The sequence below is a fragment of the Dromiciops gliroides genome, chromosome 1, assembly GCF_019393635.1.
Source record: "Dromiciops gliroides isolate mDroGli1 chromosome 1, mDroGli1.pri, whole genome shotgun sequence".
Lineage (NCBI taxonomy): Eukaryota > Metazoa > Chordata > Mammalia > Microbiotheria > Microbiotheriidae > Dromiciops > Dromiciops gliroides.
The window spans coordinates 643,014,864-643,030,305 of NC_057861.1; the positions used below are offsets into that span (position 1 = coordinate 643,014,864).

Here is a 15,442-nt window from a genome sequence, read left to right on the forward strand (position 1 = left end):
GAATTCATGGGAAAGCAAAGTGGTGAAAAGCTCCTGAAAGGTAGGACAGAAAAACAGATGGACTTACTTGCTTATAATACATTTTTCACTAGGACTCCATGTTAAATGACCACCGTATTGAGATGAATAGCTCCAGTCAAGACTACTCAGTATGAAGAATGACCCCTGAGATTTCTACAACTAAGGCTTCAGTCAAGGTAAGTGAAGGAATAACTAAGGTATCAACTAAGATATGAACAGGGATCATGGGATCATAGACATAGAGTTAGCAGGAACTTCAGAGACCATCTACTCCAGATGTTAAATGTATGTAACAATTCATTAAAGATATGACTTAAATAATATGGATTTAAGCAGGTATTTTTTCAGAGCCCTTTTAAATATAAAACAAAAGATTAAACATATTTCATACCTTCACTATGTCCGCATGTCTTCTCTTCACAAGACACATACCAGAATGTTAGATCACGTAGCAGAGTCTTTGGGAACATACACTAGTATGGAATAGAAATGTGTCAAATCCTAGAATGCTCAACCAGTCATGGATCTTGTCCTTAAGACACTAGAGCAGTCCATGGCATTTTGTGTCCTCATATATCTTCTTATTCATGACACTTCCACTTCATACCCCTCCATCATGTCAAGCTGCCACCATTCAGAAGCCTTCTGCAGTTTCACAGAGAGACAGCATCTTCCATCTGGGTCATGTCAGCAAAGTGAACTGCACTGCGAATGCTCAAGCATCCCATGTCATGATCATGTCATTCTGCAAAGTGCCACTGGAAGACCTTGGGTGCTCAGTAGGTATAGTTCCCACAGCTCTCACAGTGATACTTGATATACAGCCAGTAGGGAATGGGTTTGCCAGCCCAACCCAGGGCAAGATTGGGGGGTTGTAGATAATCTCTTCTCTTCATTTCACTTTCACTCTCATTTATTAGCTCTTTCTCTTCCTTCTCTCTTTCCTGTCCTGTCTCTGCCTGTTTGTGTTGTACATGTTCATGTGAGATGGGGGTGCTCCCCAAGAACCTACACATTCATAGATATGGGCTTCAAGGAAATCAATGTCTTTTTTTCCTCAGTATCCTTCTTGGTTTCCTTTGATCTGGGATTCTTAGCAAACAGAGAGGAGTCAAGTGATTCCAGGGCTGGCCTTTATCAAGTGATTCCAGGAGCCTCTGGGCTCTCTCTTCCAGGGTCCCACTACATTTCCATCCTAAAGCCAAGAGTGCAGATTTTAGTGTGTCCAGGCCCAAGGAGGTCAATTTCTCCCAGCAGGAAAATGCAGAGAGCTCAAGATGGACTGCAGTGTGGGTCAGTGAGCTGCTTGTCCCTTTTGGTCAGCCTGGGAAGGCACCATTGTCCCACTTCTTCTCAAATTCATTCTGGACCTTCCCAAACAGCTCATTCTGCTCTTGTAGGGGCTTTACCCTGTCTGTGTGGTCTTGGAGGTCCTCAGACAGCATCTCCAGGTACCTTCTGTGCTCTGCACTCTTCCTTTCCTTGGGAATATCAAATAACTGGTCAAAGATGGAGAGGTTTGGGATAGAATCCAGTTTCTCAGATACTTTCAAGTTAATGTACTTAACAGTTATGAAAATGCAGGTAAAGACCATCTGCTTCATCTGTGAACTAACTCCCTGAAGTGTTGTGCCTCTTCACTGGGATCTTGTCTGGCTTTCAGGAGCTCTTCAAATTCCATTGACTTGGTATCTGAATTTCAGGTGGGTGATTCTAGTGGAATTCTTTTACCTGCTTGAGTCTATTGTAGAATTCTCCACATTCATTTGGTTCAGAATAGCACTGAGATCCTTCTTTCTTTTTTTTTCTTTTTTCCTTTTTTGTGAGGCAATTGGGGTTAAGTGACTTACCCAGGGTCACACAGCTAGTAAGTGTCAAGTGTCTGAGGCCGGATTTGAACTCAGGTCCTCCTGAATCCAGGGCCAGTGCTCTATCCACTGCTCCACCTAGCTGCCCCTCCATCTGAGCCATTCTTGATGTCTCTCTGTCCTGAGATGGCCCCCTTACAAGAAGCTGTCAGCCTGGGCATAGATCACTAGGAGACAGGAATAGCCCAGGTCAGGATGGGGTGAGGTAGGTCAAGGCAGAGAGCCCACACATTGTCATGAGGAACAGAGGGCTGTTGTTATGCCAGAGGCCATAGCAGGAGTTTTAGGCAAGAGCATCTTCCATAGCCTGCCAAGGCCTCCTCTCCACAGGAGTGAGGTGGCAGCTCCCCTAGAAGCATGCCTCAGGGCTGCCTGCTGGCAGAAAACTTGTAAGGAGACCAAAATTCCCCCTCTCCAGTTTTTGGTCTGTTTCCCTCTTAGTTAGCTTTGCCATCTGACCTCATTTAGTGTTTTTTCATGGTAAAACATTATGCCTCCTTGCTCCCAAGATGCCCCCTATCACCAGTACCCTGTCCTTTTGGTGTGTCCCCTGGCTTAGATGGGGCAGGTCTATAAGCAAGAGGAATAGGGGGATTCTTTAGAAGTTCCTAGGATTAAGGAATAGGAAGGATTTTTGAGGTACTCTAGACCCCAAATTCCTTACTGTTTCTGTGTCCCAGACCCCTCTGTCATTCTGGCTAAGCCTATGGACCCTCCTCAGAAGAATGTCTTTAAATGCCTAAAACAAAATATGTAGTGTTACAAAGGAAACCATTTATATTGGAATACAGTTATAAAAAAATAAATATTTTTAAAGTTAGCTCACAGACACCAGGTTGAGAACCTATCTTCTACAGAAACTCCCTCATTTTGCAAACTTAAGTACCCCTGTTCTAGACCAGGGCTTCTTAAACTCTTTTCAGTCATGACACCTTTTTGTCTGAGAATTTTTTTTTGGTGGGGCAATGAGTGTTAAGTGACTCGCCCAGGGTCACACAGCTAGTACATGTCAAGTGTCCGAGACTGGATTTGAATTCAGGTCCTCCTGAATCTAGGGACAGTGCTTTATCCATTGCCCTAGCTGCCCCGTGCCTGAAAAATTTTTCTGTGACCCTGGGTATATAGCTATATAAAATAGGCTCACACAACCTTTGACTGTTGCCAAATTTTTCACAGCCCCCACATTCAGTAATGTGACCCCATATGGGTTGCACCCACAATTTAAGTAACTAGGTTCTAGACAAATTCCCTCAATTTTGAAAACTTGAGAACCCAGTCCTAGTGACTTGCCCAAGTTCCCACAGGTAGCAGAGCTTCCTTGCATCTCCTAACATCAAATCTATCACTCTTTTCACTAGGCAGTAGTGCTCCTTGCATGGTGTGACTGGAGCAACTCCATTTTGTGGCAATGAAGGGAGCACATGCCCTGCACTGAGTCTCATGTTCTACGGCATGAATAGCTGTGTGACCTTGTACAGATCATTTAACTTTTCTGAACCCCAGGTGGCTTAGCTGTGAAATGAAGAGTTTGGATTAGATGCCCTCTAAGGTCCTCTCTGGGAAGGATCCTCTTTCTCCTCCCCCAGTTAAAAAAAAATCTCTTCTAATTGCTTTAACAAAGTACCAAACATTTTTCTTAGCCTTTTAGAAAATCATTTATTAAGAAGTGCATATCCTTAGGTTGAGGAATAACTTTTGGACAACAAAGAAAGTTTGCAAGGTTGGGAGGAAGAGCTGGTTATAGGGGGAAGAGGGCATTGAATAGAGATGGGGTAGGTGGGGGTGATATTCACAGGTGTTGGTGAGAATCTGGGTTGTGCCTTTTGTTTCTGGTAAGGTCTCAGCACCATCCGGTGTGTCCCCACACCCACTCCCAAAAGGATGTAACCTCCCATGAAAGTAGATACTATTTCCTTTCAGGTGATTGTATCCCCAGCTCCTGTCACAATGCTCTACATATTAGTAGGTTTGGTGTGTGATTTTGTTTTGGCCTGCATATGTGACTTCATGAGTATAGGGAATCCCTTTACCGATGTATATCTGCAACTTGAAATCTTATAGAATCTCCTGAAATACAGAGAAGTTTGATGACTTGCCCGGGGTCCTATCACCAGAGGTGAGGCTTGAATCTAGGTCTTCCCTACAGTGAGGTCATTCTCTATCCATTACACTGCACCTCCTCTCAGTCTGGCACCTAGTGAACAGTTAACCGATACTTGTTGAATGAATGTTGAATGGAGAGCAAGGGATGATAGGATTGTAATATCAGATCCAATGGACACTTCCTGTCTTTTTTTTTTTTTTACAGATGGGGAAACTAAGGTTCAGAAACTTACCCAATTAAGTGCCAGGGTTAGTACTTAAAGCAGTTCTTCTTTCTCAATTCAGAGTTCTTTTCACCATACCAGTTTGCCATAACAACCATGTTGTAACATTTAGAGATATAGAAGTTGTTAATCGTCTTTTTAATAGATAGAGCACCAAAGCCCAGAGAGGTAAACTTGCCCAGGTCACATAATCAGTGACAGAAGAAGGACTATAACTCCAGTATTTGACTGAATACTAAGTAGCCTGCTTACCTGACTTGGGTTTTTTTTTTTTTTTTGGTGAGGCAATTGGGGTTAAGTGACTTGCCTAGGGTCACACAGCTAGTAAGTGTTAAGTGTCTGAGGCCGGATTTGAACTCAGGTCCTCCTGACTCCAGGGCTGGTGCTCTATCCACTGTACCACCTAGCTGCCCTGCTTACCTGACTTTTTTACCAGTGATGAGCCCAATTATACTCTTTCCTTTCTTTATTCTGTGACTCTGCCCATTTGCTGGCAGAGAAGCAACTTATTTCTGCCACCTCCCTTCTCATTTTCTTTCTTCTAAGCAAAAATGTAGCCAGTGCAGGTGCTCTATTTTTACTCTATTTTCTATCTTCTTTTACCCTATCCCTCCTCAAAAGTGTTTTGCTTTTTACTGTCCCCTCCCCCAATCTGCTCTCCCTTCCTTTGACTCTCCCTCCCTATCCCTTTCCCCTCCTACTTTCCCTCAGGAAAAAAATATATTACTATACCCACTTGAGTGTATTTGATATTCCCTCTTTGAGCCAATTCTGATGAGAATAAGGCTGACTCACTAGCCCACTCCTTCCCCATCTTCCCCTCTACTCCATAAGCTTTTTCTTGTTTCTTTTATGTGAGCTACTTTACCACCTTCCACCTCTCCCTTTTCCTTTCTTCCAGTGCATTCATCTTACCCCTTAACTTTATTTTAAAGATGTCATCATGGGTCAGCTAGGTGACATGGTGGACAAAGCACCAGCCCTGGACCCAGGAGGCCCTGAGCCCAAATCTGGCCCCAGACATAAGCCACCCCACCCTGTTTGACACCCCCCCAAACAAGGATAAACAAAAAATAAATGCTTTACACATATCATCCCTTCATATTCAATTCACACCTGTGCCCTCTGTCTAAGTATATTCTTTTCAGCTGCTCTAATACTGAGAAAGTTCTTATGAGTTAGAAGCATCATCTTCCCATGTAGGAATGTAAACAGTTTAACCTTTTAATATCCCTCAGGATTTCTTGTTCTTGTTTACCTTTTTTTAAATGCTTCTCTAGGGTCTTGAATTTGAAAGTCAGATTTTCTATTCAGTTCAGGTCTTTGCATCATGAATTCTTGAAAGTCCTCTTTTTTATTGAAGTCCCATTTTTTCCCCTGAAAGATTAATAAGTTTTGCTGGGTAGGTTGATTTCTGGTGATTTTTGGTTGTAGTCCCAGTTCCTTTGCCCTCTGGAATATCATATTTCATGACCTCTGATCCTTTAATGTAGATGCTGCTAGATCTTGTGTTATCCTTACTGTAGCTCCACAGTATTTGAATTACTTTTTTTTCTAGCTGCTTGCAATATTTTCTCCTTGGCCAGGAATCTCTGAGATTTGGCTATGATATTCCTGGGAGTTTTCCTTTTGGGATCTCTTTCTGGAGGTGATCAGTGAATTCTTTCAATTTCTATTTTACCTTCTGCTTCTAGAATATCAGGGCAATTTTCTCTCACAATTTCTTGGAAGATGATGTCTAAGCTCATATTTTGATCATGGTTTTCAGGTAGTCTAATGATTTTCAAATGATCTCTCCTGGTTCTATTTTCCAGTTCAGCTGTTTTTCCAAGGAGATATTTTATATTACTCTCTATTTTTAAAATTTATTTGGATTTACTTTATTGTGTCTTGATTTCTCATAAAGTCATTAGCTTTTATTTGCTCTATCCTAATTCTTAAACAATGATTTTCTTCCAAGAGTTTATGTGCTTCCTTTTCCATTTGGCCAATTTGGCTTTTCAAGCTGTTGACTTTTTTTTTTTCATGACCCTCCTGCATCACTCTCATTTCTCTTTCCATTTTTTCCTCTGCCTCTCTAACTTTTCCCTCTACTTCTCTTACTTTATCTTCAAAGTCCTTTTTGAGCACTTTCATGGCCTGAGAGCAATTCATATTTTTCTTGGAAGCTTTGGATGTAGGAGTTTTGACTTTGTTATTATCTTCTTCTGAGGGTGTATTTTGATCTACCTTGCCACCAAAGAAGCTTTCAATGGTTTGCTGCTTTCTCTGCCTACTTATCTTGACTGCCTATTTCTTGGCTTTTAACTCCTTCTTAACATGGAGTGTTGCTTCCAGGATGCACTGACCAAGCTACAGGGGGTTCCAGGTGGTATTATTAGGCTCATTCTCAGCCCACCTGGCCTGTAAGTAACCATGACCCACTTTCTCTTTAACCTGGAAGCAGAAATTTGATTGAAATCTGATTCTCTATGGTTGAAAGCTTGGCATACCTGTGCCCCACCCCCATGGGGCCACTGCTGCTTGAGTTTGCTTACTGGTTCAGAATATGGGCACTCTGCCTTAGCTCCAGCAGAGAATGCAGCTGTTTCCCCCCAGCCAACTGCTGGTCCCCCTTACCAGTCCATGAGCCAAGTTTCAGAAGAAGCTGCTGATGCTGGAGATTCTGAGGTTCTGGAGGCGCGACCTGCCTAGGGCTGGATCTGCGCCTCATGCTGAGCTCCTCTCTCACCCAGAACAGCAGATGATCCCAGCTGACTATTTAAGCCATCTTTGGCTGGAAAATAGTCTCACTCTGTTCTTTTGTGGGTTATGCTGCTCCAGGAGTTGTCTTATGGAATTTTTTTTTTTTTGGAGGTATGTGGACAGATTTGTTGGGAGCATGGAGAGTCACAGCCTTTCCTCTGCCATCTTGGCTCCACCCCCTTCAGCCTTTGCTTCTGATGCTGCTGGTTTCTCCTTTGTCTGTCCTCGCCCTTCTGTGCCTTCCTTCTGGATATTTTTCTGCACCAGGCTCAGCAGCTTTCCCACATCCCTATAGCTCCCTGCAGGTGCTCTATTTTCTTTCTTTGTTTTTTTTAAAAGTGAGGCAAATGGGGTTAAGTGACTTGCCCAAGGTCACACATCTAGTAAGTATTAAGTGTCTGAGGCCGGACTTGAACTCAGGCACTCCTGACTCCAGGGCCAGTGCTCTATCCACTGCACCACCTAGCTGCCCCAGGTGCTCTATTTTAAAGAACAATCTATATTCTTCAAGTATTTTAAATTCACTCAGATTTTATCCAGGCCTCTGAGTTCACCCATCTTCCCTCCCAATACCTTGAAACCCATCTTATGGCCTTCACCTTAGAAGAAGCAGCTGATTCACTATCTTTTTTCTCCTCCTTTTATAACTCATATCCTGCTGAGCCAAGCTGGATTGGCTTCCCCACATTTCACAAGTTTTCCTGTTTTTAGTTTGCTCTTGTCCATCACTCTCTCATCTGAAAACTAGCTGTGAATTGTCCTTCATTCACAGAAACTCTTTTCATTCACAAGTTCCCAGGTGAACTACTGTGATAGTTTTTTATCTGGGCATCTCTATTTGCCTAGTCATGGTGTCAGGAAGAAACAGAGCAGGAATAATAGGGAAGAAAACATCAGAAAGAGATTCTAATCAGAAGAGTGATGTGTGAGTCCCAGACCACTGATCTCAGGATAGTGTAATGGACAGCATAATACCCTAGGGGGAATAGTGATGAATGATAGACTTGTTTTTACTGACCTTTGTCTTCTTTCTTCTTTTTTCCCCCTTTCCTTCTCATATCATAGGATCATAGATCTAGAATTGGAAGAAATCTTAGAATTCATCTAGTCCAGGGCTTCTTAAACTTTTTCTACTCTTGACCTCCTCTTGCCTGAGAAATTTTTACATGCCCCCGGGGTATATAGGTATATAAAACCTTTTATTGTTGCCAAATTTTTCTTGACCCCCACATTCAGTTACATGACCCTATAGAGGGTCAAGATCCATAGTTTAAGAAGCTTTGGGGGCACTTAAGTGGGGCAGTGAATAAAGCACCAGCCCTGGATTCAGGAGGACCTGAGTTCAATTCTGGCCTCAGAAACTTGTGACTTACTAGCTGTATGACCCTGGGCAAGTCACTTAACCCTCATTGCCCTGCCCCTCCCCTCCAAAAAGCTTTGATTTAGTCTAATCCTTTCATTTTACAGATGAGGAAACTGAGATCCACAAGGGTTAATTGACTTGCTTACAGTCACAAAGGTAGTAAGTAGTGAACTGGCATTCAAAGTCAGGTCTTCTGTCTCCAAATTTAGTGCTTTTTTCTTTATCTGCATTGTGGTACATGCTACTGCTGCAACCATTCCTTCCAACCCTTACCCTACCTACTTCTAACCCCTGGATGGAGGAATGAACCAGACTTGATTGAGTACCTATTAAGTAGGGCCTTCAAAAGCCCTGAGGGATGGAAAAAGGATTTGAGAAAACCAAACCTTAGCTCATCAGATCCTGACTAATGGTGAGGCTGCTGTTAGTTCAATTGTAGCAGAGAGAAATGAGGCCATATTCTTTCTTGATGGTCTCAGCTGATAGTTCTGGCAAAGAAGGTGACACAGAGTCCATCAAGAAACATGTCACTCCTGCCTGTTATTAGGGGCCTGGCTCCTTCCATGGAGCAGTGAGAAATGATCTTGTTGTTTATCAGCATAGTCTAGGAATTATTTATTTTGACCACATCCTGTAGTCAGCCCAGCCATTTCAAAATGAAGGAGAGGCCCCCTCAGCCAGAATGAAGAGAAGGGGAGAGAGTGAGACTACTAGGCCCTGAGAGGGCCAGAAAGAACATAGACTCCCCGGCACATCTGGAGGACAGATTGGGGGTAGGCAAGATCATGGCATGGGATGACTCACCATGACTGATAACAGTTTAAAATATTTTAACAATGTATGAAAAGACTCCAGGGATTCCACTTTGACTACAAAAACATATGTCAAACTCCTTAGCCTGGGATTCAAGGCTGCAACCTGGCCTCAACTCACCTTAAAAAGAAGTTTTATTAATGCTTAAAAAAAAAAACACCTTTGGAATAACTTACTTCAGTCTCTTTCTCTCTCACACAGGTCTACCCTGCCATAGAATTCTTCCTTATAAAAAAGAAATGGAGTAACTAGGTGGTGCAGTGGATAGAGTGACAGGCCTGGAGTCAGAAAGATCTGAGTTAAAATCCAGCTTCAGATACCTATTGGTTTTGTGACCCTGGGCAAATCACTTAACACTGTTTGACTCAATTTCCTCATCTGTAAAATGATCTGGAGAAGGAAATGACAAACCACTTCAGTTTATCTTTGCCAAGAAAACCCCAAAAGGGGTCATGAAGAATTGGACACAACTAAAAATCAATTGAACAACAAACAAGGAAAAAGGGTTGAGCAAAACAACATTAACTATGTGTACAGGTATACTCATCATTCTATTACAATAGTCTACCACCACTTTATGTGGGAAGGTGCTTTCATCACCAGTCTTCTAGAGTTGATCCCAAATGGGAACTCTTTTTCCTCTGAGTATATTTTGAAATTTTTCCTTTGGTGAGTCATTCTACCCTTACCCCTTCCAGACTCATACCCAGAGTGAATGAGTGAATGAACAAATGAAAGAGCAGGTAGTAAGTGCTTACTGTGTGGGAAGCATTGTGTTCAGTGTGGGGATACAAATAAAAAAGTAAGATGATCCTTGCTTTCAAGCCACTTATATTCTGAATGGGGTGACAACACAATCTCCCACAGTGATCTTTAGGGATCAACTTCTTTGATCATCCTAACTAGAAATGTCCTTCTCTTTTTTGACCTTCTATAATATTTGACTGTATTGCTTACTTGGAAGTGCTTAATAATAAGTATAGTATATAATAGTATTCCTCCATTAAAGTCCTATTGCAATGCCTCTTCATTGCATAGTGGTGGCAGTAAGTTCTCGAAGGCTGTGCCTTCTCACTATACCACACTCTCTCTCATTGTAGCAACTGTGTCTTATGAATCTCTGAATCTCCCACAAACACTTAGTATGTGCCTTTTCATACTAGATGGACTTCTTATCTACTTTCCCATTAAGTCAGCCTTGGTAAGTAATAGAACTGGATTGTTGAGAAACTTTGTTTGCACTGGTAGTAACAAGAGGAAATTATTCAGGGTCAGTGAAAGTGACTGAATTGGTAGCAGTGAACCATATAAAGACCATGTGTATTTAGGGCAAATACATTGAATGATCCAGTCCCAAGACATCTCTTACTATAAAGCAAAGAAGCTGAAAATTGCAATGGTCAATGCTATTCCTAAGAATTAGGGACACGGTCAGGTAAATTGGGTAAATTGAGTAGAGATGTGAAGAAGCATGAATTAGAAATAATGCATTCAGGGATCAGAAGCCAACTGTGTTTAGACTCTAAACAAGGAACAACCCCACACATGCTACTCAGGGTTACTCAGAGAAAAACCTTCAGGAGTGATCCCTAAACTGGGCTTTCTTTAGAATGCCAAGTGAAAGTTCTTGTGTGTTACAAAGTCAGGGAGGCAGGGAATGGAGAGGGAGAGGGAGAGAGGGAGGCAGAGAGGGAGAGAGGGAGAGAGAGAGAGAAAGAGAGAGAGAGACAGAGAGAGAGAGACAGAGAGAGACAGAGAGACAGAGAGAGACAGAGAGAGACAGAGAGAGACAGAGAGACAGAGAAGTGGTGAAGGAGTGTTGGGGAGGGAAGATTGAGGAGGAATCAGTTGCTGACAATAGTCCTAATGAGAGAACCAACCTTTCTCCTACTCTGAGCTAGTATATAAAAACAGGATACCAAAGGGCCTCTTTACTTCTCTTAATGTGACTCGGGTACTGTGAGTGAAATGAATTTATTGACCAGATGGATAGTAACAGACACAGGTAAGTGTCTGGTAGCAGATCAGTGCAGATCTGGAGAATCTGGTATTTATAGATAGCTTTGTTGTGTGTCTATGTGAAAGTCTAGTGTGTCAGGACATGCTGCAAGAGGCCTGAGGTTTTAGACCAGAGTCTAGCAAAGGACAGGATTGCATTAGTGGTAGTTAGTTCTGGACATTATTTTGAGAGGTAGCCTGATGTAGTGGATAGCTGCTCACTTCCCTACCGCCCTTTGGAATTCTTCTCCTTCCTCTTCTCTGCCTAAATCAAGTCTCAGCTCTAATTTCATATGCATAGTTGGCTGCACGAAGTAAAGAATGGATTTTTTTTTAAAAAAAGCATTTATTCAGTACATGTACAAAGCAGTGTGCTAAGTGCAAGGAGTATAAAAAAGGAAAGTAAGATAGACCCTGCTCTCAAGGAGAGATAGGGGGAAGTACCGAACTGGGAATCAGGAAGACCTGGCTTTGAATCCTTACTCAGCCACCAGCTGTGATTCTGGGTAATTCCTTTAACTCCTTCAGAACTCATTTCCCTCACTTTCAAAATGAGAGGGTTGATCCTGGTGACCTCTAAGGTCCCTTTCAATTCTGTTATCCTGTGATCTTTGGAGCCCTCCCCTAGTCTTTAGGGAAGCCCTGGTTGGGAGGGTTGGGGTAGGTGGTGGTGGGAGATATGACTGTGTCAAGGATCACTGGACCCTTACAATAGAAATATCACTGTCACTGTCATGTATTTATCAAGTGGCAAATTCCCTGAGAAACCTACTACAGACTCTCTGGAAATGACTTGGGCCCCATTCATCAGACTCAGTTAATATGCTAAAGGAGATGCAGCAAACCAGGAGCAATGAAATCCTGCAAGTCAAGGCACCCAAATTATGAATTATGCCTCTGGGGAGGGGAGAGAGAGAATGAATGAGAGAGAATGAATGAGAGAGAGAGAATGAGAGAATGAGAGAGAGAGAGAGAGAGAGAGAGAGGATGAGAGAGAGAGAATGAGTGAGAGAGAGAGAGAGAGAATGAGAGAGTGAGTGTGTGTGTGTGTGTGTGTGTGTGTGTATGTGTGTCCATAGGGGAATTACTGCAAACAAACAATTTTGTTTTTGCTTGGTTGTTGTTGTTGTTGTTGTTTTTCAGGGCAATGGGGGTTAAGTGACTTGCCCAGGGTCACACAGTTAGTAAGTGTCAAGTGTCTGAGGCCAGACTTGAACTCAGGTACTCCTGAATCCAGGGCTGGTGCTTTATCTACTGCGCTACCTAGCAGCCCCACAAACACAATTTTGAATAGTGTATGTATCATATCAATGAAGATGTGATCCAAACAGTAGGAATTTAAGTCACATTTTTCAAGAGCTTTTTTTTTTTTTTTTTGGCAAGGCAAATGGAGTTAAGTGACTTGCAGAGCTGATAAATGCCAAGTGGCTGAGTTCAGGTTGGAACTCAGGTCCTCCCAACTTCAGGACTGCTGCTGTATTCACTGTGCCACCTAGCTGGCCCAGGACCCTTTTAAATATAAAACAAAAGATTAAACATATTTCATACCTTCACTATGTCCGCATGTCTTCTCTTCACAAGACACATACCAGAATGTTAGATCACGTAGCAGAGTCTTTGGGAACATACCCTTATATGGAATAGAAATGTGTCAAATCCTAGAATGCTCAACCAGTCATGGATCTTGTCCTTAAGACACTAGAGCAGTCCATGGCATTTCGTGTCCTCATATATCTTCTTATTCATGACACTTCCACTTCATACCCCTCCACCATGTCAAGCTGCCACCATTCAGAAGCCTTCTGCAGTTTCAACCTGGCCCACAGAGAGACAGCATCTTCCATCTGGGTCACATCAGCAAAGTGAACTGCACTGGGAATTCTCAAGCATCCCATGTCATGATCATGATGCCATTCTGCAAAGTGCCACTGGAAGGCCTTGGGTGCTCAGTGGGTGTAGTTCCCACAGCTCTCACAATGATACTTGATATATAGCCAGTAGGGAATGGGTTTGCCAGCCCAACCCAGGGCAGATTTGGGGGGTTGTAGATAATCTGTTCTCTTCATTTCACTTTCACTCTCATTTATGAGCTCTTTCTCTTCCTTCTCTCTTTCCTGTCTTGTCCCTGCCTGTTTGTGTTGTATATGTTCATGCGAGATGGGGTGCTCCCCAAGAATCTACACATTCATAGATATGGGCTTCAAGGAAATCAATGTCTTTTTTCCCTCAGTATCCCTCTTGGTTTCCTTTGATTTGGGATTCTTATCAAACAGAGAGGAGTCAAGTGATTCCAGGAGCCTCTGGGCTCTCTCTTCCAGGGTCCCACTACATTTCCATCCTAAAGCCAAGAGTGCAGATTTTAGTGTGTCCAGGCCCAAGGAGGTCAATTTCTCCCAGCAGGAAAATGCAGAGAGCTCAAGATGGACTGCAGTGTGGGTCAGTGAGCTGCTTGTCCCTTTTGGTCAGCCTGGGAAGGCACCATTGTCCCACTTCTTCTCAAATTCATTCTGGATCTTCCCAAACAGCTCATTCTGCTCTTGTAGGGGCTTTACCCTGTCTGTGTGGTCTTGGAGGTCCTCAGACAGCATCTCCAGGTACCTTCTGTGCTCTGCACTCTTCCTTTCCTTGGGAATATCAAATAACTGATCAAAGATGGAGAGGTTTGGGATAGAATCCAGTTTCTCAGATACTTTCAAGTTAATGTACTTAACAGTTATGAAAATGCAGGTAAAGACCATCTGCTTCATCTGTGAACTAACTCCCTGAAGTGTTGTGCCTCTTCACTGGGATCTTGTCTGGCTTTCAAGAGCTCTTCAAATTCCATTGACATTGGTACCTGGATCTCAGGTAGGTGATGCTGGTGGAATTCTTTTATCTGTTTGAGTCTGTTGTAGAATTCTGCACATTCATTTGGTCCAGAATAACACTGAGCTCCTCCTTTCTTAATCCATTCTGGTCATCATACAAGCCTTTCAGGTTGCTGCTGACTTCCATATCTCTGTCCTGCATAGCTGGCATATGGTGGTCCAAATTGCTCTGATCCAGGCGCATAGATTTCTTAATGAGCATTGGCTTAGCCATGATGTCCATGAGCTGCTCCTGTTCTTCAGAGTAGCACTGCTGGGGCTCCAAGATCATCTCCATGTTCCCCACACCACCTCTACCTCACACCAGCAGCGGCTGTGGCTGGCAGTTGCAGCCACCACCACCAATGCAGCTCAGACTGCTCAAACTCCTGTGCCTCATCCCCTGGGACACCAAAGTTCTACCCAAGGTTCCACCTTTACCAGAAGTCTTCTTCCTCTGGTTTCTGCTGCTTCTTCAGAAGGGAGGAAAGAAACATTTATTAAGCATGTATTATGTGCCAGGGACTGTTCTAAGTACTCATACAAACATGATCTCATTTAATCTTCATGACAACACTGTGGGGTAGATGCTATTATTATCCCCATTTTGTAGATGAGGAAACTGAGAGAGCCAGAAGTTAAGTGGCTTGCCTAGGATCACATTGCTAATAAGTGAGGACAGATTTGATCTCAGGGCTTCCTGACTCCAGGCCCAGCTGTATATAGCACTTTTTTCCCCCATTTTATTCATTTATTTATTTATTTTGCGGGGCAATGAGGGTTAAGTGACTTGCCCAGGGTCACCCAGCTAGTGTGTCAAGTGTCTGAGGCAGAATTTGAATTCAGGTACTCCTGAATCCAGGGCCGGTGCTTTATCCACTGTGTCACCTAGCTGCCCCTGTATATAGCACTTTTAAGGCTTGCAAAGCACTTTACAATATTATCTCATTTTATCCTCACAACAACCCTAGGAGGAAGGTGCCATTGTCATCTCTATTTCACAGATGAGAAAACCACACAGGTAATGTCTGAAGCCGGAGTTGAATTCAGGTCTTCCTAGCTTAATATCCAGTATTCTACTGGGACACCTAGCTGCCTCTAAGTCATCTTAGTATTTTGTGGAATCTTAGGATTTAAGTCTGGAAGGAACCTGAGGCTTAGACAAAGGAAATGACTTGTCCAGAGTTTCATAAACAGAAAGCATCTGAGTCATTCTTTTCTTTTCTTTTTTCTTTTTTGCTGGGCAATGAGTGCTAAGTGACTTGCCCAGGGTCACACAGCTAGTAAGTGTCAAGTGTCTGAGGCCGGATTTGAACTCAGGTCCTCCTGAATCCAGGGCCAGTGCTCTATCCACTGCTCCACCTAGCTGCCCCTCCATCTGAGCCATTCTTGATGTCTCTCTGTCCTGAGATGGCCCCCTTACAAGAAGCTGTCAGCCTGGGCATAGATCACTAGGAGACA

General features: G+C 43.0%; 2 pseudogenes; both read right to left on the reverse strand.

Moving 5' to 3' along the window:
* Positions 1–562: 562 nt before the first annotated feature.
* LOC122753190 lies at positions 563–6,929 on the reverse strand (annotated as a pseudogene).
* Positions 6,930–12,833: 5,904 nt separating this feature from the next.
* Positions 12,834–14,279, reverse strand: LOC122735275 (annotated as a pseudogene).
* Between the last annotated feature and the right edge of the window lie 1,163 nt (positions 14,280–15,442).